Here is a 25,286-nt window from a genome sequence, read left to right as displayed (position 1 = left end):
CTATGACCTAAAATTCATACTGCGATATAAATTGAATCCCTTCATGGTAACAGTATATCGTGATATAAACCTAAGTAAATTTATAATGGAAGTGTTTCTGAATTTGTCACACTAAGAAAAACAATTTCTGTCCAAACAACAGCTCTCTAACTTGTGCTGGACTGTAATTTTGGGCACTGGAATGACCTCACACTTTGTCACTCCTGATTCTGTCCAGCTGGAGGCAGTGTTTAGAACTTTTGTCTACATTTGGTGGCGTTTTTGTCCAGAAAGTCCTCAGAGACCACCCCACGTGGTTGGTGATGCTGATTAGTCATGCGTTTCCACCAATGATGAAAGGAGAAGTGAAGGCGTGTTTTTCTCTGCTTCTCCTGCCCGAGAATAAGACTTCTGCTGTGGTTTTCTGCAAATACGCGCACCAAATATGACCATAAAAATTCACGAAACAGTATCGCGAAAATTATTAATCATAATTCACATATAGTAGGCCTATTAATATAATTTAAAAACTGGTATAGAGCTTGAAGTGCGCAACATTTTTTTAACCAGCAACTCTGCTCCATCGTCTCTGTGCTCGCATCAGTGTTATCGCGATGGGTCGGTGGAGTCCCAATCTCTACCATAGGCCAAATTATATAATTTATACCATCTTACTGGCATATACCACGCACTCTTAATAGTAAGTGATTTCTAAGCTGAAATGGCCTGTCGTCCCACGTTGCTGCAGATCTGGTAACTCAATAGAAAACCTCTCAGTTTTCTCGGCCTCAAGATAACAGTGTGCCATTTGGTGGCACAGCCCAGCTCTTAAAGGGGGATGATGGATGGCAATCTGATTGTTGTCACTAATGTTATATACAAAACACACTCATGATACTTGTGTGACTATATGCAACCACTATGTGCTTAGTGTCTTACTTTGCACTCAGATTATACACTCTCTAGCCAGCAAAGTGGATTTTGACATGCTTCAAATGCACTTGCGCTATGTGCCTGTGACTTTGTGCTATAGACCTTCTTTAAAAAACTAATTTTACCACATCAGCTCCTACTTGAATGGAGGAACAGGGGAAAAAACTGATGTACTGAGTGACTTGAGGTCCATCTGCTTTAATCTCAAAAGTTGCAAATTGAACTGTATTCACACTGCATTTCCTGCAATGTTTGAGAGCAAGTTTGTTTGGTCAAATACTACATCCGAATACCCATTATAGCTTTACTACATGACAGAGTTGCCTATCTCAGTTCAAAATTCAACTCAAATTCAAGAAGTGAACTGAAATTCAAGAGTGACTTCTCAATTCAATTGTGAATTTTGCAACAGTCCTGCTATATAGTAGGCAAAAAGCAGCACAATCCATAGGGCATCCGAATACTCAGTAGGTGTTTAGTAGTAGCGGACCCGTACCGGATGATGTACTACCTCTACAGTGTGCAAACAGGACAACACTACACTATCCCATGATGCAGCTGTAGCCTGGTAACCAAAGAAGGATATCCTGGGAAAACTCAAAGAAGACAGCAGACATACATGAAAACTGTAGGCGCATCCAAGTATTGTACAATTAACTATTAGTAAGTATCAGGGACAGTTTTTAAAAGGTTGACATAGCAAAAAGAACAAGAACATCGCACAATGGTAGCTGCTGAGCTTTCTCCTCATGTCTGGTGTAGGTGGTCCAGCATGCCCCGTTAGGTCTGGCAGACACGCAGTTTTGTCTTCTCAGTGAGGCTGGAGTTGTTCCAGACTCTGTGGCTTAGTCTTGCCATAACTGCTGCCTTCACAATCCTGCTGTTCATCTCTACATCAATGGAGAGTGAGTTAGAGATGGATGACTAGGGATGGGTATCGGGAACCGGGTCTTTTCGGTATCGTTAAGATAGGATTCAATCCACTGACATCAATACCCTTTTGCTTAATGATTCCCTTATCAGTCCTTCAGAGCAGCTGATATTTTTTAGGGTGTTTGTCAGGAAAATGTTTGTTTCTCTACATTGATTACAGACCCTGCAGTGGGTCTGTAATCAACCGTTTCTGCAGCGCAGCGTAGCTTTGAACCTTGAACCAATGAAGCTGTGCTTCGATCTGCTGCTTTGTTGGTTCACTGTTTCGCTCCTCTTCAGAAACGGCAACTCCACTTCTTATGCCCTCTCAAAGCCATTAAAATATGTCAATCATGAGTCACTTTTGTGCAGATTAAAGTGACTAACTAGGACTTCCTGTCTTGTTGCAAGAAAGAAATGAGAATCGTCCTCATTCCATTGCTCCAAGCGCTGTGCTGCTCTCTGCTGAGTCAAGTCAGCTCGGAATTTATAACTTCAAAGCAAATCGCCGTTTAATCAAATTACACCACTTTCCAAACGTTGTAATACAAACAATAAACTGCAATTGATCAAATGTTTTTTTCCCTCCCAAAATGAGATGCCCTGCACTGATGTGCAGCAGCCCAAGACTGTATGGCTGCAGACCTGTAGACTGCAGCAGCCAGCTGAACTCAGCTCAGAGGTATAGAGAGGACATCATGCCATTAATGTCTGAAGGAAATGCTTTTGACACAAAACTACAATTTTGTTATTTCTATTTATGTCCAGAGTAGGATGGGGTATCGGGAACCGGTTCTTTTTCGGGTATCGTTAAGAAATGATTCAATCCATAGACATCAATAGCCTTTTTGATTCTCTTATCAATCCTTCAGAGTGGCCGTTGTTTTGGGGACTTTGTCAGGAAAAAACTAAATAGAAAACAAAACAAAACAAAATAGAAAAGATAAAACCAACCAACAATGAACATAAATAAATAAATAAAAGAAATAAATAACTCTTTCATGTAAACACCTAGTGACTCTTACACCTCTACTTCATCCCTGTTTTATTTAAGTTTAATGACAATTGTTTCGGTCAAACAAACATTTTCAATGTGTTAATTTCTTCATTGATTTCCTCCAGAATTATCTGCCAAGCTAGAAAACTGTTGCATCCTAGTAAGGGCAGAATATGACTGGAATGAATTTGAATAAGGAAAGTTGTTTTTTTTTTCTCACCAAACTGCAGTTTATTGTCTGAAATAGCCCCAGATTACATTCAGAGCTTCTAGAATTAAAAAAATTTGTGCGGGTGATGTTGGGGGGGTTATTTTGGGTTTCAGATTTTTTGTCTTTCACCACTTTCATCCCTGAATATGTCAATCGTGAGTCACTTTTGTGTGGATTGAAATTATTAACTGTACTCCTGTCTCGTTGGGAGAAAGAAATGAGAATAGTCCTCCCTTTCATTCACACAGCTCCCAAACACTTGCGCGGCTCTCTGCCGAATCAAGTTAGAACAAGTCCAGCCAGAATTAATACTTCAAAGTGAACACCGTTTAAATCAAATGACACCTCTTTCCAAACATTGTAATACAAAACAAACTGCAATTGATCAAAACTTTTTTTTTCCTCCAAAATGAGACGTCCTGTGCTGACATGCAGCAGCAGGCTGAGCTCAGCTCAGATGTATGGAGAGACATTGACTACGTTTACATGCAGCCAATAACCCTTTCATACCGGAATATTAGCAATAACCCGGTTGCGCGACGGCCATGTAAACACCCGCAAAAACCCGAATATGCTCATTTTTCTGGTTTTTAAAAACCTGAATAAGACCCCTGGGTTACTCCTTTTCTAACCGAATATCAGGTCATATAAACGCGCATCGGGATATCCCCATAGAAAAGATCAATATTTTGTCTTCTGCGCATGTCCTATCTGCAAGGAATCTTGGTCTTTTGAGTACGGCAACTACTTGTATGCGGCGCCGGACACCACAGAAGCAGAGGTAAACAGCGCATTGTGTTCTGCGTCCTTATCAGGCGGGCCGGTCGCGGCACCAGTCGGCATCACTGCGACTGCTCTCACTGCCTCCGATGCGCTTACTGAGTCTGCCGGCTCAGTAAACGCCACAGCGGGCCACTCACACCGCCCCCCTCTCTGCTGTGCGGAGCTGCACCAACTCTGGCAACAGGTCCAGAGACTACGCTCGCTGTTCTGATGCGGGGCACTCCGGCAGCCCGCAAGGATAGATTTCTTGTGGAAAAATCCACAGCGCAGGGTCTCAGTATACCACAGCCGTAGAGCTCCGTGGCCATGACTTGGATTCTTTGCGGGTCCCGCATTCGTACCCCCGGAGGCAGTGAGCGAAGGGAGAGCACGTGCATTGTGTTCTGTGTGTGTCTGTTTATAATCTTCTTGCCCAGAAGAAAAAAGAGAGTGTTTACATAGGAGAGAAAAGTGAGAAAATGTTAATGCCTGTTTGAGAAAAGTGTATAAAGTGTGTAGCGAGGGGTTTTGCAGCCTTAAAACATCTATAATAATTGTAAAAACTAACATTGACTACTTCGTGGATTTCGCCTATTGCGGGTTATTTTTAGAATGTAACTCCCGCGATAAACGAGGGACCACTGTACTTCATCAGTATCATGAAATACATGAATATAATGTATTTTATTGATGGTAGAAAGTACAGAGATAGCGACATTTATAAGAAGGTGGCCGAAAAGTTACGCGAAGCAGGATTTGTACGAATTCCAGACTAAATCAAAAACCGGTGGAAGACATGCGTCGCTGTTTAGATGGGGATATTCCAAATGATACCAATGACCATGTATACAGGAGTAACTCTGTCTGCTTAAGCATGTAAACGGGTTATTCCTAATGATTCAGAAACTGGAATATTGACCTTATCCCGAATATTAACAGCATGTAAACGTAGCCATTCATGTCAAAATGTCTAAAAGGAAATGCTTTTGACAAAAACTACAGATTTATTTATTTTTATTTATGTCCAGAGGACCAAGGATCCAGTGACCAATTTAAAATGTTGTTGACACAGAAAACCTTTTAAAGCCTACCTTTAGTACACAGAAAATTCACAAGAGGTATCAATAAAGGAATCGATAAGAAATCGGATTGATAAGCGGAATCGATAACGGTATCGATACTGATAAAATCTTATCAATACCCATCCCTATGGTTGACAGAAGGTATGTGAAGTGCTCCGTGACTGCCAGGCTGTACCCATCAATGTCAATGTTAGGGAGAGCAACTGTGCCCTGCACCATGACATTTGTCTTCTTCAGACTGATGGTGAGTCTGAACTCCTTCCAGGCGTGAGAAGGGAGACTAACAAGTTGCTGCAGCCCATTTTCGGAGTGTGATGTCAAGGCTGCATTGTTGGCACAATGAGTACCTCCACAACCTTGGTCATGGCGTGAAGTCAGGCAATGTTGAAGAGCTTGCCGTCGGCCCTGGTCTGAATGTAGACTCCCCTGCTGCAATCCTTCCAGGCGTACTGGAGGAGCATGGAGAAGATTCCGAAGAGCTTTGGCGCAAGGACACAGGCCTATTTCACCCCGCTGCTAACTGGAAAGGCCTCTGATGTTGTTCCACTGAAGCAAACTGTACTGCGCATGTTCTCATGGAACGAAGAGACTACTGTGAGGGTTTTAGGATGACAGCCAATATTCGCAGGAGCCTGAAGAATCCGCTTTGACTTACTAAGTTGAAAGCCTTGTTCAGATCGATGAAGGCGTGTAGAGTGGCATTTGCTGCTCTTGACACTTCTCCTGCAGCTGGCATATTGAAAAGATCATGTCCATGGTAGACCTCCAAGCTCAAAAGCTGCGCTGAGACTCTGGGTAAACACGCAAGGCCAAGGTCTGTACAGGGGCAAAGGCCTTCACCAACAGTGCTGAGAAGGGAGATGCCTCGATAATTATTGCAGGTCTTCTGTCTCCTTTTTCTTATACAAGGTGATGATGCTTACATCTCGCATGTCGTGGAGAATGTGTCCCTGTTCCCAGCAGAGGCAGAAAAGATTGTCTATGGCTGCAAGCAACTGAAAATTTTTTTGACTGAACATTTTCCGTGACTGGACGGACTGAGCGGCGCATTGGTGCATTCTGAGTGCAATTTGGACAGTTTTCCTTTGCCTAAAACAGTGCTTTTTGACTCTTATCATACTGCAAAAAATGACTAAAGTGTATTAATTTCATCACAATTTATTTACTATTTTGTATGACAGTATGTGTCCGTAATAAGTTACCATCCACAAATGGAATGACTGTCTGCAATAATTTAACTGACTATAATTTCTGCTTTCATTCTACACAATTAATCAAATCCTAAGTGTGTCTTACAAAATAAATAAATATTCGAACCTTTATGCTATTACCTGGTAAAATAAATAATACACTTAAAGACACTAAAAGACATGATAAGTATTGCCAATGAAAGTCTTTTTCCCCGTTGTTGAAGCTATCTCTTCTTCTGCCATGTAGGGCAAATGAAGTTCCTTCAAGTGGCATCCCACTTCCTTGGTCATAAACTCCCACACTTCTGGCAAGTACTGGTCATCAACCCTGTACATCTTCACCTCTCTCCAAAGACTTGGTGTGCGGATGGATGGCATGTGGCCGTAGGCCTTCTCCACATTGAGTAGGTCCACGATACCTACATACTTCAGCACCTCAACCTGCAGTTCTACTGGCAGCAAGTCCATGGCTGTTATTAGATAAAAAAAATGGAAGTCTATGGTGGCATTCTGCATTCATGTTATCTGTGTGGCACTGCTGAGTTTTCTTTTTTAATGTTTATTTAATTTGGAGAACACTTTTTGGGGGAAATTGTAAATATATTTAGGTATTGTAAATTACTGCAGTTGTATTTACTGTCAATTAAGCAACCACTGAAGATATGCGCACTGGGGTGGGATTTTTACTTCTTCCCACTCCTTTCGAACTTTCTTGGTCATTTTTTTGATTTGCTTCTTTTTTAATCTTGTTTATTTTTCATATGAGTGTAGAGGTACAGAGAGTACAAAGAAGCTTTGTGCATTGATTGCTTATATTATGAACTGCCATGATACTGAATTGACACTAAGTTCGAAATAAAAAAAAATTGATTGATTGAACCACCAGACAACTGAATTTTAAATAAGTCTGGTGAAATACTGTCACCACAATGATAAAAATCATAACCAATGAATACTTTTACAGTATTAGCATTTTATTTTACTTCAAAATAATTTATTTTACAAAATATATATCATTTTTGGAATCGATTAAAGAGTAAAAACTTAATAAATCAGTTTTAATGTTGTGTGTTGGGGGTTTTGGCTGGCCAAAAGATACTGTTTGTGGTGTTTTGTGTATACTTCGGGTGGTTTGTGGGGGCGTGTCTGAGGCTGTATGATGGATGAAGCATCTCTCACCCTCCACTGTCATCATGCCAACCCCATGCACCTGATGAGCAGTTCATGTGCAGATCTAGAGGACTACCAGCTGAAGAGGATGTACCTGGATGAGCCGTTCACGTGCAGAGTTAAAGGACTACCAGCTGAAGTGGATGCACCCTGATCAGCAGTTCACGTGCAGTTCCAAAGGACTTCCAGCTGAAGTAGATATCCTAATGATGTACTACATTTAAGCCATGACTGCTCTGTGTAAGGTGCTGGGGACTCAACCTTGTTGCTGCTGTGTGACGATTGTTTGTCTAACATTGTGACGCTGAGGATCGCTCCAGGTTTGACGCACCGTGCCTGTTAAGGAGATGGGTGAGGGACATGCTCCATCAGCACACTTCAGAGGTAACTAAAGCTGTGAATGACTTTGAGTAATTAACAATAGTAATTTGGCATTTTGTACGCAGCTATATTTGAGCTACTCTGATAATTGTGTAAATTCGCTCTTCACAGCCGTGGCGTGCGGATTGATGGTCCTCCACGGGCTGTGAGAGCTGTTTCTGTAATTTGCGTCTGAATTAGAACCTGAATGTGTTTGCTGATGGTGTGAACTCTAAACAGTATTTGTGTGAACAGTGTTGACTTATCTCGCCTCTCATCCTTAACAGGCGCTGTCCGATTTATTAACCACCTGGGGGGTGCCGGCGGGAATTTGTGGGTCCAGAACTGTCGGGCTCCAATCCCTTGGGCGCTAGGAAGAGCGTGTCGTCCTCCACCCCGCCAGGCTGTTAATTCACTTTTTGTTTATATTTGCACTTGAAATAAATATGTTATGTTCTTTGGAACCGCTCTCTGTTTCTTTAGCGCTGGGTCCTTGTCAGACGCTGGTTCGCTCCTCTAACCTGCGTCCCAACATAACATGTAAGTACTAAAAGAAGTTTATGTAGAAAGCAATTTAGACAGAGGGTCGAGAGGGGGAAGTGTTGACTTTTTAAGTACTTGAAAGACACTGGACTCATCGAGAGGATTTAGTACTGCTATAATGGACTGATGCAGCAGGTGGCAGCAGTGCGATGCCATTAAGTACCGTAGAAGAAGAGAGGGGTAAGTTAGATTTCATCACCGGGACACACGTTTGGAGAGGAGTGCATTTCATGTCAAAATAAAGCTATAAAGTGTAAAAACGGAAGGAAATCAATTGTAAGGCCTGAAAGGAGTTTCTGTAGGAAGTATTTTAGCAGTAAAGTCCAGTGACAGGAGGAAGTGTTGCCTTTTTAAATACTTGAAAGACACGGGACTCAATGAGAGGATTTAGGGTTGCTTTAACGGGCTGATACAGTAGGGCCTGATACAGTAGGTGGCAGCAGTCCAACAATAAGATGCCGGCTGCCATTAAACGCCGTAGAAGAAGAGAGCGGTGTTTGATTTTCTCATAGGGACACCCGGTTTGATAGGAGAGCGTTTTGTGTTGAAATAAAGCCATAAAATATATATATTTTTTAAGTTAGCGGTTTTATATGACAATATAAACGGAACACGGGGAAAAAAAAATTGGACGGAATCCATAAACGGAGGTTTTTCTCACGTTTACCTTCAGAAAAGCAATGAGCACGGTGACAGAGTCGCTGCCCAGAACACCACTGCGCACACATGACCGCTTCCTGTAATGGCGGCCTCCGTATGGAATATATTTTAAAGCAAATTCCGTCCTTCTCTCCCGTTTTGTGTCGAAATGAAACAATAAAATATTTTTTTCATTTAGCGATTATAAATGACGGAATAAACAGAACCAGAAAATAAAATTTGACGGACATCCGTATACAGACAGAGATTTTGCAGCCATGGATTGTGCAGGTGTTTCAGCAGCACAGGTTTCGCACTCTTTAAGACTTCTGATTGGATGTCATCACTCCCTGGGACCTTCCCACTAGCAAGGCAGTCAATGGCTTTTCCAAGCTCTTCCATGGTCGGTGGTGTGGCTTGCTCTTCCATGACCAGCAGATCTGGGATGTCCTCGAGGGCTGTGACTGTGACAATGATCTGGGTTGCGTACAGCTCGGGATAGTACTCAAACCAGCACTGCAGCTGCTTCCCCTGGTCTTTGATGACTTCACATGAATGTGACTTGAGTGGGGCAGACATGGAGGTGGATGGGCCTGTTGCCTTCTTGATGCCCTCATACATGCCTCTTGAATCCCCAGTGTCAGCAGCTGTCTGTATATTGCTGCAGAGATTCAGCCAGTATGAGTTGGCGCATGACAGTTTGCGTTTCTCTTGGCAGCTTTGAGGGCTTCTAATGTGCTGGGACTGGGTGCTGCCTTGTAGGCCAGGAGGACTCTCCTCTTGGCCTCAGTCACAGGCTCCATTTCCACCCAGTGGGCCTCATACCAGTCTGTGTTTCTGTGCTCCTTTTTCCCATAGGCATTGATGGCCCAGTTGTACACAGCATCTCAAAGGTAGGACCTATTGGCATCAATGACACCTCTTCACTCATGTTGGCAGAGGTAATGATTTACAGCATACATGGATATATATGTATAGAGAAAAAAGATAAGGCTTTGATGAGTGACTAGAAGAGTGGGAGAAAAAGCACGGGTTTCTTCTTCTTCTGGGTGATTTTCAGAATGGCGTTGCACTGTACCACTACTGAACATCCCTGTGCTGAAGTGCTGTGTATATGTACAGTCTTCGTGAAAGTATACAATATCTGTGGATGTCAGCAGGTTTCAATTATGTAATGTAATTTACTGTACTAATGTATAGGTTAGCACGTGTCTTTCTTGATTTACTCATCAGTTGCCTGATATTAGTCAGCAGTCAAGTTTGCTGATATCTGACTCAGATATCAGCAAACTCCTTATATAAACATGAGGAACCGTAAATTGTTGATTGCAGTTCAGCTGTAGTATTTTAGGTTTGGATTTCTTCAAACACAAACATACGTATGTACAATTGTAGCAATAAACCACCTATAATCATCATGCTATGTTCTATTGTGAGACCAATTATGTATGTGCATGTTGTATTTAAATTCACCACCTTCATTTGTCACCTTCACAGATACAACACCATCTGCAACAACAAACTCTGGTGCACTGCATCCTCTTATCCTCCTCATATGGTGCTTAGGCCTCTCATCTTTTTCCCACATCCCCTTGCACTTCTCTTTTCTCTTCTCACCAATCACCTCCATTCTTATGCAACCTCCCTGTCTGAAATGACTCATTACAATGTCGTCTCTTTTCCAAATGCAAACCTCCTTACATCTGACATCCCTGTACCTTCTGTTCCTTTCCTTCTCACCATTCTTCTTTCCCTCATACACCCATCTTTCCATCACTCTCATGCCGTCCTCACTTTCCCCTCCCACCCTTCTACCTTGCTTTTAATTCTTTCTGCTTTGCCTCATTCTAGAGCTGGATACTGTTGTTGAGCTTCCATCTGCCAAGTTGATTTAGACAATAATGATCAAATAAAATTCTAAAACATTCAGTTACATCACTGAAATAATATTTTATTAATATTACATTTTCTCATAAAGTTTATGCTTTTTTAAAATCCACAAATAAGAAAAAAAAAAATTCACAAAAACTTAGTGTCATGGCAGAGGTTATTGAGGCACCAGCCTTTCTTGTGTTGTGTCCTTTCAACCTTTGTCTCCCTGATCATTGTCTGTAGTACTCAATGAGGTTCTGTATTACTTAGGGATGTCCTGAGCAGATTTTCCATAACTGTCATTTAATACTGAGTATCTGCAGATACCCTGTCCTGATGAGATACTTGTATTTTTTTTAACATTACACTTGTCCAGACATAATGCAAGGCCATTCAAATCAATCCACTGTATATGTTTGACAATATAACAGCTCTGCCATCCATTAAGGAAAAACATACCTTCAATCTAAGATATTCCTTAACCCTCTGGGGTCATAGTTTTGATCTGAAAAAACTTTAACTAACTAAAATTTAGAATTTCCGAAATCTGTAAGGAACAACTGTGTACTCTAATTAGATGAAACAAACTAACCAATGGATTACAAATATATCAAGAACTGCAGCTAAAGAAGCATTTTGGATGAATTTTACAGTTCTCACCCCCAAAAGGTTGATGTTTTCCCTAAAATTTTAAATTTCAAAATTCTTACTTTAAACCGGTTAACACCTTGAGACAGAAATTAGTTCACCCGAAGGACAGAATCCCTAGTTACAACAGAGCAATGTAGTGTATTCTATCAGATGTCAGGAAACTGTAACGAACACTACATAGGTGAGACGAAGCAACCTTTACACAAAAGGTTATACCAGCACCGCAGAGAGGGCGCCAGTGGACCTCAGTCTGCAGTTCATCTCCACCTTAAAGACACTAACCACATGTTTGAGGACAAGAAGTTGAAATCTTAGCCAGAGAGAAGAAATGGTTTGAGAGAGGGGTCAAAGAGGCATTCTATGTGAAACAGTTGAAACCCAGCCTTAACGGGGAGGGGGTCTGAGACACGCTTTGTCCCCTGTTTACAATGGGGTACTCAGGTCAAAGTAGTTCAGTCTTTTTATTCATGGTAATGAGTCATTCACGTCATCAGGAGAGTCGTCAAGGGAGCCATCAGGAGAGGCGTCCGTCCCATCATTAGGAGGGACAGCTGCCCTGTCATTAGGAGGGTGCTAACTAGAGCACAATAGGCGTTAATTAGAGCTATGTTTAGTCACTAACCTATAGCAGTCTGCCTCTCGGTAGGAGGGGTCTGGTTAGGTTTAAAACTCCAGCTTTTGTGGCTTCTGTTTATTCTTCTCTACAAGAGTCAAGACAGAAGTCAGACTACCAGAGCAAGAATTTTAGCTGAGGAAGCTTCTGTGATTTGAAGCGAAACGTCCTTGAGTCAAGCAACCCAGTCCAGTCGAAGATTCAAGCTTCTCTACTAAAATTCTGTGAAGAAAACTGTGAGCAGTGCTTAGATGAAGCAAACAAAACCATCAGAATAAAAAAATCTATCAAGAACAGAAGGAGAAGCATTTCAAATTCCAAAAGTCCATATTTTTGTTAAAATTTGTTCAAAATTCTGTGAGGAAGAATTCTAAATAGTGCTAAGATGAACCAAAGAAAGCCATCCAAATCAAAATCCAGCCAGAACTGGAAGAAAATTAGTGCAGATGTGATATTTAACATGGAATTTTAAAATAATCCAAACCAATATTCCTTATTTTACTCATGATTTGTTGAATGCAAACTGTTTCAAAGGTTCACTGCAAACACAACCTTAGAAAATGTCACATGGTTTTATATAAATCCAACTAAAAAAATGCTTATACACAAGAAAAGAAAAATATCACACTCAGAATACACCAGAAGCCACTAGAGAACACCATTTATTTATTTACTTACGGTATTTACGCTATGAAACGCCCCAGGGGCCTGCAATTTTCATGAAGGGGGTTGTTTATTGATGATCATTTGCGTGTGTGTGCATGCACGCATGCTGTACATAGTACGGCATTGTGGTACACACCAGCCCAGTCTCATGGGTTTTTTTTTTGTGCTGCCATCATGAAATGATTAAAATTTTTGTGACAGGTTTTTTTTAACTCACTTTTACTAACCCTACTCCTACTCCCAACTCTAACCTTAACCATAACCTAACCCTAATCCTTCCCTCAACACTAACCATAACCACCCCGACCACCCCCGCTTCACTTTTAATTTCGTGCAGCAATCACGGAATGTATTAGAATGAATTTATGTTGCCGTGATGAAAATGTGACACTTTTTGTGACAATATAACGAACCCAGTAGATCAATGTATATTTCGTGTTGCTGAATCACGACATGCCATGAGACTGGGTTGTACATACAGATATGTGTACTACATGCAAGAAAAACAGCGCAGACTCGAAACAAATCTTTTTCTGCATGCAGTAGTAGTAAATACACAATTACACAAAATGGCTCAGCACGAACGTTACTCTGTAGCGTTCAAGCTAAAAGTCGTGAAGAAGCGTAAGAGAAGGGGAAAAACCATGCTGCTTGGATTTTCCTAGTCGATATGAAATGCGTCTGGGAGTGGTGTAGGAACAAGGATAAGCTTGCAACCCTGGCCAATACAGCAAAACATCTGCGTGGGAGGAAAGTGCATTATCAGGATGTTGAAGAAGACCTGATAAAATGATTGCAGGAAAGAAGAACGGCAGATGTCCGTGTGACAAGGAAGGGCCTGAAATATGAGACACTGCGGCTGAATAAGCAACATGGAAAACAGAACAGATGATATTTCATGGCAATGGGGTAGAACTATTTTATTTTCATATTACTCTGTTATCTCAGGAATTCACAATTTCAGTACATGCAATGTGCCAAAACAAATTGGAGTTCGTGTGTGGGGGAGGGGCGTTTAATAGGGTGGAGGACTTTAATGGAGTAATACAGTATATTAATTGTTCCCATGCCACCTACTCACTGAGATTGAACTCGTTTTTCCCTTTCCTTTCTGTGGTGAAATTAGTGTCACAGATCCAAGTGAGGACCAATATCACTCAGACAAAAATTACCTATGATGTATTTGATTTGCTGAATGGGAATATGTTTGCGTATATGTGTTTATGTTTTTAAATGATTCCTTCTTGTTGGTAAATGTATGTGGTGATCATATAATATAATCAAGACAAACTAATTTAATTAGATGGAAGTGGAATGATAAAATGGCGTTCCTTCAACTATTTTTTTAATGTAATATTTAAACCAATTCTTTAGCTTCATTTTGATAAAAGCAATTTATTGTTGTGTATCCAACTGCAGCAATTTGTTTTTGGTTGTTGCAGCAATTCTCTTTTCTTCAGTGTAGAACAAACTACATAATGTGAAATTTGCCATGTTTCTCAATTTTGTACTCATCTGAAAGGAATAGTTTTGGAAGTTACTGCAGCACTAACTAATCAATAATATTTGATGAAATGTACATCTGAAATATTTGCAATTGAAAGCCTGGACAGTGGTTCACTTTGAATGATTCCAATTATATATGAAAGCAATCCTGTGGAAGGGACTAACAGTTTCAAGTGGCACTGTTAGCCTCACCAAAAAGTGGAAAGAGGTTATTGTAATGGCTGTGTCTGTCTGTCTGTCTGTCTTTTTCTGTCTGTGGTGATATCTCCAAATCAAAAACAATTTCAATCAAATTTGGTTTTGGATAAACTCAGTGGAATGTCCTCTTGTAATGCAGATCATATCAAGGTGGTGGGTCTATGGTCAATGCCAAATCAGAGGTTATCAACTGAACTGCATGAAAAACTGCATGAGATATGTATAAACTTATGCTGTCCTGGGCCCGGTTTCATAAAGCATGAGTCGCCCAACATTATCCGTGTAATCACTGTTTCACATCGACAGCTACACTTGTAGATTACGTTAGTTGATTCTTTTCATGGGCATAGCGGCCTCGCGAGAGTTTTGTTTATTTCCGGGTTGGTCATTGTCAAGAACATCCAGCCTTTGTTTCATTAACTGGGTTGATTAACATTTACGGACACATACAAACTGCAGAACAACGTGCTTAGCTCTTAGCTTAACAGTTCTTCTTCTACACTTCCGGCAAGCCTTTTTGTGCACACAAGGGTGCTCAGCGTAACAGTGACACCCGGTGGCTAATATGAGAACTGTCACAAACACATCACATGACAGCCGTCTGCTACAAACCATGGTCAAAAGCGGAGGATGCTCTCCTTTTGGAGGAATACAAGCGATGCAAGGGTGCGCTTGAGTGTTTCATCAAGTGGTGGTACATGATAGCCGTAGTTCTTGAGGTAACACACTGAAGTTTTGCCGACTAAAATTAGATTAGCCTCCTTTGTACAAAGCTAAAAACTTTAGGCGGGTAACACAAAACTTTAGCCGGCTAAGTGCTTTGTGCAACTACTAACGTCAAAAGATGAGTCTATTAAGTGAGTTTAGTTGACTAAAGATTAGACTGCTTAATGAAACTGAGCCCTGTTGCTAAGAAATGTATTAGATCTCTGATGTCAATTATGTTATGTAATGATATCTAGCCAATTCAAACAAGCCAAAAGTTGGCTGAGGTCCCCTGCTTATTATGCTGATACGTACATGTAATAAGTACAAGGAGGTGTTAACAGATAATTGTGGGCATTGAAAACATGAGTTTCTACAGAATGATATGCCAGACAGAGGCAATTTCAGTGAAGAGTACAAATCACTACTGAAAGTGAAGTGCATGTGTACTGTTAAGTATAATTATTACTTCAGACCAAAATGTGTGGATAAAAGTGAAAGTAAACATTTCCGGGCTCAGATGGTGCCTTTTTTGACTAATTGCCATGTTTGACCTTGACCTTGAGGTCCAAGGTCAAATACCGTCAGGTCAAGGGAGTTAGGATGCATGATTTGCAAGGGGTAAGAGGGAAATCTGGATGTACAGACGGTTGGACAGCGTCCATTTCAATAGTTCCCCTTATTTAATGGCAGGGGGCAAAAATTAGGAGTTGGCGGTGACTCACTGAAATCATCTGGATGCCTTGTTTTTGTTGCACAAGTACAATGTAGAGCAGCCTTGTGCATGCATTCTCAAGGGTTTTTTTGTGCATCAACATTTTTCACCAGACATACCTTGCAGAATTGAGGTGACTGGTTCCTGTCAAAAGCCTACTCAGGCTGGTGATGTGCTCACAATATCTCACCTCATTTTTGCAGTTTATCCAATGCACATTTGTCCATTTTCTTTTTAATGGTACTCAACCTCTTCCTAAAATATGTATTTTCTCCACATATCAGTTCATTATGGCTTTATATAAATTTTTCCTGGTGAAACCAGCCTTATGTAAACACTCAGTATCTCTTAACTTAATTACATGCTGTTTTGTTTCTGTGGGTTAGTAAACACAGTCTACATGTGTATGTTTACAATAACAGTGCAGAGGTGTGATCATGCAATAAAATATATGTAATTAAAAGAAAGAATTCAACCACTTTATACAAAAACTGCACTTATTTGATTTGGACAATCGGACACCTGTTAATATCAAACCCTGCCCCAACCCCGAGAACTCATGTTTACATTATGATCCAGTAAGCGTGGAAGACACTGGAACAAAACTGCCAATTACCATAGATATCATTCACCAAACGGAGATGGCTTTCCAATTTTGCAGATATCTCATTAGAAAATGTAACCAACTGATCGGTAAACCACATTTGCTTAACTTCCACATGTGGAAGCTGAGATAAAAATAGAGTTGGGCTTGGAGAGGAAAATGAATGTTGGTATACACTGGACAGTCCTAAACCTGTGTAAAAATTCATATTCCCTGTCAAGCTAATGGAACCGTAAGAACACAATCAAATCTGGGCATTTATTTGATTTAATTAAAAGTTGTAGTTGTCAAGACGATAATAATACAATAACATGCTTTTGGAGGGCCGACGTTCACGCCCAGTCGCCCAAAATGACAGATATTGGCCCGAGTTAGACGAGGGCCAATATCTGTCATTTTGGGCGACTGGCCATGAACGGAGGGACTCAGAAAATGCATACAGCACGACAACAGCATGTTATTTGCATTATTATAACTTTTTACTGAGATACACAACATCACTTTTTACTGAGATACACAACACGTAACGCGTACATAAAAAGTTGGCTCACTTAACTTTTGTCGTGTCGGCTGGCGCACGCTGCTCTCCAAATTCGGCAGTGGGTCCTCATCAAGCTGGCTGCTTTAGCTGCTGTTCATTGTCGTACTATCCATGAGAAAATCATCCGGAATACCCATAATGGGACCAAAACACACTTCTCGCCTTTTCATCTTTTCCTCTGCGGACAGTTTTGTTTTTTCCCCCTCTGCGGACAGTTCTTGGGCTGCGCACGCTATGATGTCATTTGTTTACGCACAGCGGGCGGGTATAGCCAGATAGTGTTGACGTAAATCTACGATACCGGCCTAGCAACGCCCCAGTAAAGTGATAATAATGAATAACAATTGTGTTGTGCCCTCAATATTTATATGTTTATAATTTAGCTGAGCAAGTACAAATGATTATGCTAACAACAATTAGCAGAATGTTTTCGCTTGGGGAATTAATTTAACCATCCACAAAAATGACATTACCTCTGACAAAGTTATTTCTTTTTCATCAACATGTAATATAATGTAACTTCAATTCACATTTTCTTTTTACTTCATATCAAATTGCATGGCATGAATCACATAAAAATATTTTAATTTGATCAAACTTACTGTGACCCTCATGCTATCGATGTTTGAATTACTGCCATAATGCCACCAGATGGCGGGCACATTATGTTTTCATTACATACGCATATTCATCACACGATGGTGCCAAATATTGGTGTACAGGACAAAGGAAATTTTTCCTGAACTCAATCTTGGCAGATATGATTATATTTCCAGGAGGAAAAAAAAAGACAGAATTTCATTTATTGTTAATATCCCTATAATAGAATGGGCACCTTTAAACCCCAATATGGTCACCACTGTACCTCTACGAACTTCAAATGAAGTTCAGTTTTGTGGACAATACAAAAAATGAGCCATTCAGAGTTTAGTACATATCTACAAATAATTAGTGACAAAAGATGCACATTCGAGAGTTGATCTGAATACTTGAAGAGTCCATGTTTGATTGTACTAATAAAAAACCATGATGAATCATCAAATCTTTTTTAAACCAATTCATCCCTCCTTTACTCCTGATTCCTTTAATTTATATTTCTCCATCATTTGTTCAAGCACCCCTCCCTCATCTTCACCTTCCACAAGGAAAACCACATGACTCCTCCCTTCTGTCCCCCTGTGACTCAGTGGTACCCACCAGACACAATGAATCACAATTCTGCTCATATCACCCATGACTTAATGGTAAATGACATCAGGATACAACCTGCCAACTCCCCACCCCCACCCCCCCACTCCAGGCTGTCAGACACACACATACACACACAGATCCACCAACCAAGCTCATGTGCATCCATCATTAGCTCACTGCTAATCAACGAACCAGCTGCACCCTTATGTTACTGAACGTGTGCCAATGTTTCAAAATTGTAGGACCTTTGTTGAAGCTACCATTAACTTCTCGCAGTTTGGGAGAAATCTTTCTCCCTTACTCTCTCTCTGTCTGCATTTCCAAGCCTGTCCTCCATAATTAGGGTAGACCAGCCACACATGGGTCTCCCCTGACACTTCCCCTCCACAATCTAAATATTCATGAGACTCTAAATGCTTTCATGAGCTCTATAATTATGGCCAAGAAAAAAAAAAAAAACAAATAACAATGAGAGAAAGAAACCAGAAAAATGGGTGGCCAAGTAGAAAATACCCTCACACTTTTTAAACACAGGCTCTCTCCTAAAGACAACATCAACACCAGTACGCAAGCCTGGCATGAAAGCCAGGGAGGGCAGAGACCATTTCAGAGCTCATGTGTCTTTCTGACACTAATAATACAAGAACAACCAATTGAACCATTTTAGGTTGACAGATCTGGAGTTTCATTATTTGTGCAGTACACCTGATTTTGTGTTACTTCAACAGAAATTAACAGACGTTCCAACACTTGAATTTTGTTTTTGAGAATCATTTATAGCATCTTTAAGGAATCATAAAACACAGTAGACTGATGATTATGAAGGGGGTTTGCTTGTTCTTTGAAAAGTGCTGAAACGACTGAAAACAAAATAGTTGAAGACCAATCTGAGTGCAATGTGGGGACTTTTTCTGTCTTTGTGGACACTAGTGATGGATTAAACACTAGAGGTGTTATTTATACATATTTATTATGTCAATCATTGAGTGGTAAAATATTAATTTAGACGTCACCGCTATTCACAAAACTTTCTACACCGGGGTTACAAACTGAAAGGAGGAGTTTTTCACCTGATCATCTATTACAGCAAGAACATTGCAAAAAATGATACAATGTGCCGCAGCCAGAAGGAGGCAAACAACCTTGACGGAGTTCAGCCAGACAACTCCGGTTTGATGATCTTTATTAAGTTAGAGTTTGGCGTCTAGACTCCAACCTCATCACACCCTACAGGTTATTAATTTTGATACTGAGGAGTGGGTCCAAACCCCACCCCTGCTATACTTCTCCATATAATGTGGAGTTGCATCAGGGCAGGCATTCTAAACTTGTGCCAAAGCAACATGCAGATCCTTATTGAATTTGCTGTGGCAACCCAGAGTGAAAACAAGAGAGGGACTTAACGCACCTTGACACTTGCGCAAATTTGATCCCCGCACTGGCACACAATCTGACGTGCCTATGAGTAAGTGCGTCGTAAACTTTTGCAAACCTGCGTGTGATGTGTGCGTGGCTGCACGCCAGTGCACAAACAAAATTTTGTAATGTTCACAATTTCTGGCACACATTAGTTTTGTGCCACTTGTGTGAAGTTGTGAACATTCAAAAACATTGCACGCAGGGCATCTGAACGATTATGAAGAGAGGTTACATCTATAATAAACATAACTTTACAGAGACATTATCTAACTCATAAGAAGGAATGAAAATGTAACTGTTGTGTGGGCCGCTGAAGAGGAGGTACTGCTGGCCCACCACCACCAGATGGCGCCCTGCTTGGAGTGCGGGCTTCAAGCACGAGAGGGCGCCGGAGCCACTGGGAGTGACAGCTGTCGCTCTTCATCAGCACCAGCTGTCACTCATTCAACCCATCACCATCACCATAAGGGCCGGACTGCAACTCCACCTCCTCGCCGAGAAATCATCTACCATACAGGTAATTTTCTCTGCTGAATCTAAACCGAACAATAGTCTGATCTCTTTTGCAGCAGTTTTCCTGTGACGGATTCCTTGTCTGCTGTGTTGGCGTTTGGTGTGGACTGCGACGGCTTCGCCTCCCACCCCACCCAGATAAGTGGTTGTCTCAGGAGCTGCACGAGTGTGTGATTGGAGGTGGAGGTGCTCCCTCCTTACTGAACACAGACTGTGGGATTACTGAGTGTGCGTACTCACACTCATCAAACTGTTTCTGTTCTCTGCCAGCAGTACCGGGTCTGACTGCTGAAGACAGTGGCCACCTGGGGCGCAGGGCTTGGTGGCTCCGGTGTTCTTCAGATCCATTGGTGGTGGAAGCTGTGTGGGTTCCGGCTCTTCTATCACCAGACGTCTTCTATCTTTGAGCCTGCCACACGCCACCTTGTGTATGATTGACATTCCGCAATATTGTTATTGTCTGTACTTCGTTGTGCGCTTCACAACATTAAATTGTTACTTTTTGGCTTATCCATTGTCCGTTCATTAACGCCCCCCTGTTGTGGGTCCGTGTCACGACACCTTCACAACAGGATTTCTCGGACAGCGTCATGGATCCCGAGGGGCGTCAACCATCACTTGAACAGCCAATGGAAGAGCGAGTTGCACAGGCGCCAGCAGGAGGTGTGTTAGGTGAGCTGCAGCACATCTTAACCGCCTTTACTGCTCGGTTGGACTTAGTTACCGAGCAGAGCATTGTTCTCAATCGAAGGATGGAGGCTCTCACCACCCAGGTGGAAGCGCATGCTCAGGGCGCTGCTGCAGCACCTCCTCCTGCTGACCGAATGCCAGAGACAGACATTCCACTGGTCGTTCAACGAACCCCCCCACCTTCCCCTGAAGCATACATAAGCCCTCCGGAGCCGTACGGAGGCTGTGTGGAGACGTGCGCGGACCTCTTGATGCAGTGCTCGCTCGTCTTTTCACAGCGTCCCGTCATGTACGCATCAGACACTAGCTGGGTGGCTTACGTTATAAATTTGCTTCGAGGAGAGGAACGTGCCTGGGCTACGGCGCTCTGGGAGCAGAATTCACGGCTCCTAACGGTTTACACTGAGTTTGTGAGGGAGTTCCGACAGGTGTTCGACCACCCTCATAGAGGCGAGACCGCTTCAAGTGTGCTGCTGTCGCTAAGACAGGGGTGTCGGAGCGCAGCGAAGTATGCAGTCGACTTCCGCATCGCGGCAGCGCGAGCCGGCTGGAATGCTGTTGCGCTCCGCGCCGCCTTTGTAAACGGACTGTCTCTGGTCCTTAAGGAGCACCTGGTGGTGAAGGACGAGCCGCGGGATTTAGACGGGCTTATCGACCTGGTTATACAGTTAGACAACCGATTAACAGAACACCGACGGGAGCGAGACGAAGGGCGTGGTCAGGCACAAGCCGTCCCTCTTCCTCCCGGGTCCGAAAGGGAGCCGACTTCCCCACGCTCCACAGCCAGGGCTCTCCACGTGACGACAGCTCCCCCTGCTGACGTTGCTATGGAAACGAGCAGGGCCAAAAAGCGATCAGATCAGAGACAAAGGAGGCTGATCCGTGGAGAGTGTTTTCTCTGCAGCTCAACCGAGCACATACAGAGAGAGTGCCCCAAACGGTCAAAACAGCAGCACTCGTCCTTAGAGACTGGGCTAAGGGTGGGTCACAATACCCACGCGGGGAAACCCCCCACGCGGGGAAACCCCCCACGCGGGGAAACCCCGAAAATCTGCACGTATCCCAGTCACGATCCTGAGTGGGGATCTAACCCTTCACGCCCCAGCACTGGTGGACACGGGGTCGGAGGGGAATCTGCTGGACAGCAGATGGGCAAAGGAGGTTGGGCTCCCTCTAGTGGCCTTACCGTCACCATTGTCGGTGCGGGCACTAGATGGCACCCTTCTTCCATTAATCACACACCAGACACAGCCCGTGACTTTGGTTGTTTCTGGGAATCACAGGGAGGAGATTGCGTTTTATGTAACACCTTCTACCTCCCGAGTGATTTTGGGTTTTCCATGGGTGTTAAAACACAATCCCCGGATTGATTGGCCGTCTGGGGTTGTGGTTGCGGTTCCACCCGGTGTGACAGCTAAGGAGGAGGTTTTAGTCCCCCCCAATCTGGCGGCGGTGCCAGCCGAGTACCATGACCTTGCTGACGTCTTCAGCAAGGATCTGGCACTCACGCTGCCCCCACACCGTCCGTATGATTGTGCCATTGATTTGATACCGGGCTGAGTACCCGTCCAGCAGGCTGTACAACCTCTCTCGTCCGGAACGCGAATCAATGGAGACCTACATCCGGGACTCGTTAGCTGCTGGGTTGATCCGGAATTCCTCCTCCCCAATGGGTGCTGGTTTCTTTTTGTGGGCAAGAAGGACGGCGGACTCCGTCCATGCATTGATTACAGAGGGCTGAACGAGATCACGGTTCGCAACCGATACCCATTACCTCTGCTGGATTCAGTGTTTACGCCCTTGCATGGAGCCCAAATTTTTACAAAATTGGATCTTAGGAATGCTTATCACCTGGTTCGGATCCGGGAGGGAGACGAGTGGAAGACGGCATTTAACACCCCGTTAGGTCACTTTGAGTACCTGGTCATGCCGTTCGGCCTCACCAATGCGCCCACGACATTCCATGCATTGGTTAATGACGTCTTGCGGGACTTCCTGCATCGGTTTGTCTTCGTATATCTAGACGATATACTCATCTTTTCTCCGGATCCTGAGACCCATGTCAAGCATGTACGTCAGGTCCTACAGCGGTTGTTGGAGAACCGGCTATTTGTGAAGGGCGAGAAGTGTGAGTTTCACTGCTCTTCTTTGTCCTTCCTGGGGTTCATAATCTCCTCCAACTCCGTCGCCCCTGATCCGGCCAAGGTTGCGGCGGTGAGAGATTGGCCCCAACCAACAAACCGTAGGAAACTGCAACAGTTCCTCGGCTTTGCGAATTTCTACAGGAGGTTCATTAAGGGCTACAGTCAGGTAGTTAGCCCCTGACAGCCCTGACCTCCACTAAGGTCCCCTTCACCTGGTCGGATCGGTGCGAAGCCGCGTTTAGGGAGTTGAAGCGCTGGTTCTCGTCTGATCCTACTCGCCAGTTCACAGTGGAGGTGGATGCCTCTGACTCAGGGATAGGAGCCGTGCTGTCCCAGAGCGGGGAGTCCGATAAGGTTCTCCACCTTTGTGCCTATTTTTCCCGCAGGTTGACCCCGGCTGAGAGGAATTACGACATTGGCAATCAGGAACTCCTTGCGGTGAAGGAGGCTCTTGAAGAGTGGAGACGCCTGTTGGAGGGAGCGACGGTGCCCTTCACGGTTTTCACGGACCATCGGAACCTGGAGTACATCCGGACAGCCAAGCGGCTGAACCCCAGGCAAGCCCGCTGGTCACTGTTCTTGGGGCGCTTTGACTTCCGGATTACATACCGCCCCGGGACCAAGAACCAACGGTCGGATGCCCTGTCCCGGGTGCATGAAGAGGAGGCCAAGGCCGACTTGTCAGACCCCATAGAGACCATCATCCCCGAGTCCACTGTCGTGGCCACTCTCACCTGGGACATGGAGAAGACCGTCCGGGAGGCCCTGACACGGAACCTGGACCCGGGGACCGGCCCGAAGGACAAGCTGTACGTCCCACCAGAGGCCAGAGCTGCGGTTTTGGACTTCTGTCATGGTTCCAAGCTCTCCTGTCATCCCGGGGTGCGCAGAACCATGGCAGTGGTCCAGCAGCGCTTCTGGTGGGTGTCTATGGAGGCCGACGTCCGGGACTACGTCCAGGCCTGTACCACCTGTGCCAGGGGCAAGGCTGACCATAAGAGGACTTCAGGACTCCTCCAGCCACTACCGGTACTTCACCGCCCCTGGTCCCACATCGGCCTGGACTTTGTCACGGGCCTCCCGCCGTCCCAGGGCAACACCACCATCCTCACGATAGTGGACTGGTTCTCCAAGGCGGCCCACTTCGTGGCCCTCCCGAAGCTCCCATCGGCCCAGGAGACAGCAGACCTCCTGGTCCACCACGTCGTGCGTCTGCATGGGATACCAGCGGACATCGTCTCAGACCGTGGCCCTCAGTTCTCCTCTCAGGTCTGGAGGAGTTTCTGCAGGGAACTGGGGGCCACTGTGAGTCTCTTGTCCGGGTACCATCCTCAGACGAATGGACAGGCAGAGAGGGCGAACCAGGAGCTGGAGCAGACCCTCCGTTGCGTTACCTCCGCGCACCCGACGGCCTGGAGCACCCATCTGGCCTGGATCGAGTACGCCCACAACAGCCAAGTGTCGTCAGCCACCGGCCTCTCCCCGTTTGAGGTGTGTTTGGGGTACCAGCCCCCATTGTTTCCACTTGTGGAGGGAGAGGTCGGTGTGCCCTCGGTCCAGGCCCACCTCAGGAGGTGCCGCCGGGTGTGGCGGACCGCCCGTTTTGCCCTGTTGAAGGCCCGGACGAGGGCCAAGGCCCATGCAGACTGCCGGCGTTCCCCGGCCCCTGCATACCAGCCCGGGCAGGAGGTGTGGCTTTCGACCAAGGACATACCACTCCAGGTCGAGTCTCAGAAACTGAAGGACCGCTTCATCGGACCATTTACAATCCTCAAAGTCCTCAGTCCTGCCGCGGTGAAGCTGAAGCTGCCGGCTTCACTGCGGATCCATCCTGTCTTCCATGTGTCGCGCATCAAACCAACCCCTCTGTACCTCCGGACCGGCGCTGCCTCCTGCCCGGATTATCGACGGGAAGCCGGCTTGGACCGTGCGCCGGCTCCTGGACGTCCGTCGGAAGGGCCGGGGGTTCCAGTATCTGGTGGACTGGGAGGGGTATGGACCCGAAGAACGCTCCTGGGTGAAGAGGAGCTTCATCCTGGACCCGACCCTCCTGGCCGACTTCTACCGGCGGCACCCGGACAAGCCTGGTCGGGTGCCAGGAGGCGCCCGTTGAGGGGGGGGTCCTGTTGTGTGGGCCGCTGAAGAGGAGGTACTGCTGGCCCACCACCACCAGATGGCGCCCTGCTTGGAGTGCGGGCTTCAAGCACGAGAGGGCGCCGGAGCCACTGGGAGTGACAGCTGTCGCTCTTCATCAGCACCAGCTGTCACTCATTCAACCCATCACCATCACCATAAAGGCCGGACTGCAACTCCACCTCCTCGCCGAGAAATCATCTACCATACAGGTCATTTTCTCTGCTGAATCTAAACCGAACAATAGTCTGATCTCTTTTGCAGCCGTTTTCCTGTGACGGATTCCTTGTCTGCTGTGTTGGCGTTTGGTGTGGACTGCGACGGCTTCGCCTCCCACCCCACCCAGA

General features: G+C 44.5%; 1 protein-coding gene across 1 annotated transcript in view; it reads right to left on the bottom strand.

Moving 5' to 3' along the window:
• Positions 1-25,286, bottom strand: part of LOC117521849 (SPRY domain-containing SOCS box protein 4-like) — a 364,472-nt gene that overhangs the window by 290,238 nt on the left and 48,948 nt on the right. The window lies entirely within an intron of this gene.

Source organism: Thalassophryne amazonica, chromosome 12 (genome assembly GCF_902500255.1).
Source record: "Thalassophryne amazonica chromosome 12, fThaAma1.1, whole genome shotgun sequence".
Classification (NCBI taxonomy): domain Eukaryota; kingdom Metazoa; phylum Chordata; class Actinopteri; order Batrachoidiformes; family Batrachoididae; genus Thalassophryne; species Thalassophryne amazonica.
The sequence above is the reverse complement of the archived record's forward strand: the minus strand, read 5'-3'. Positions and strand labels throughout refer to the sequence as shown.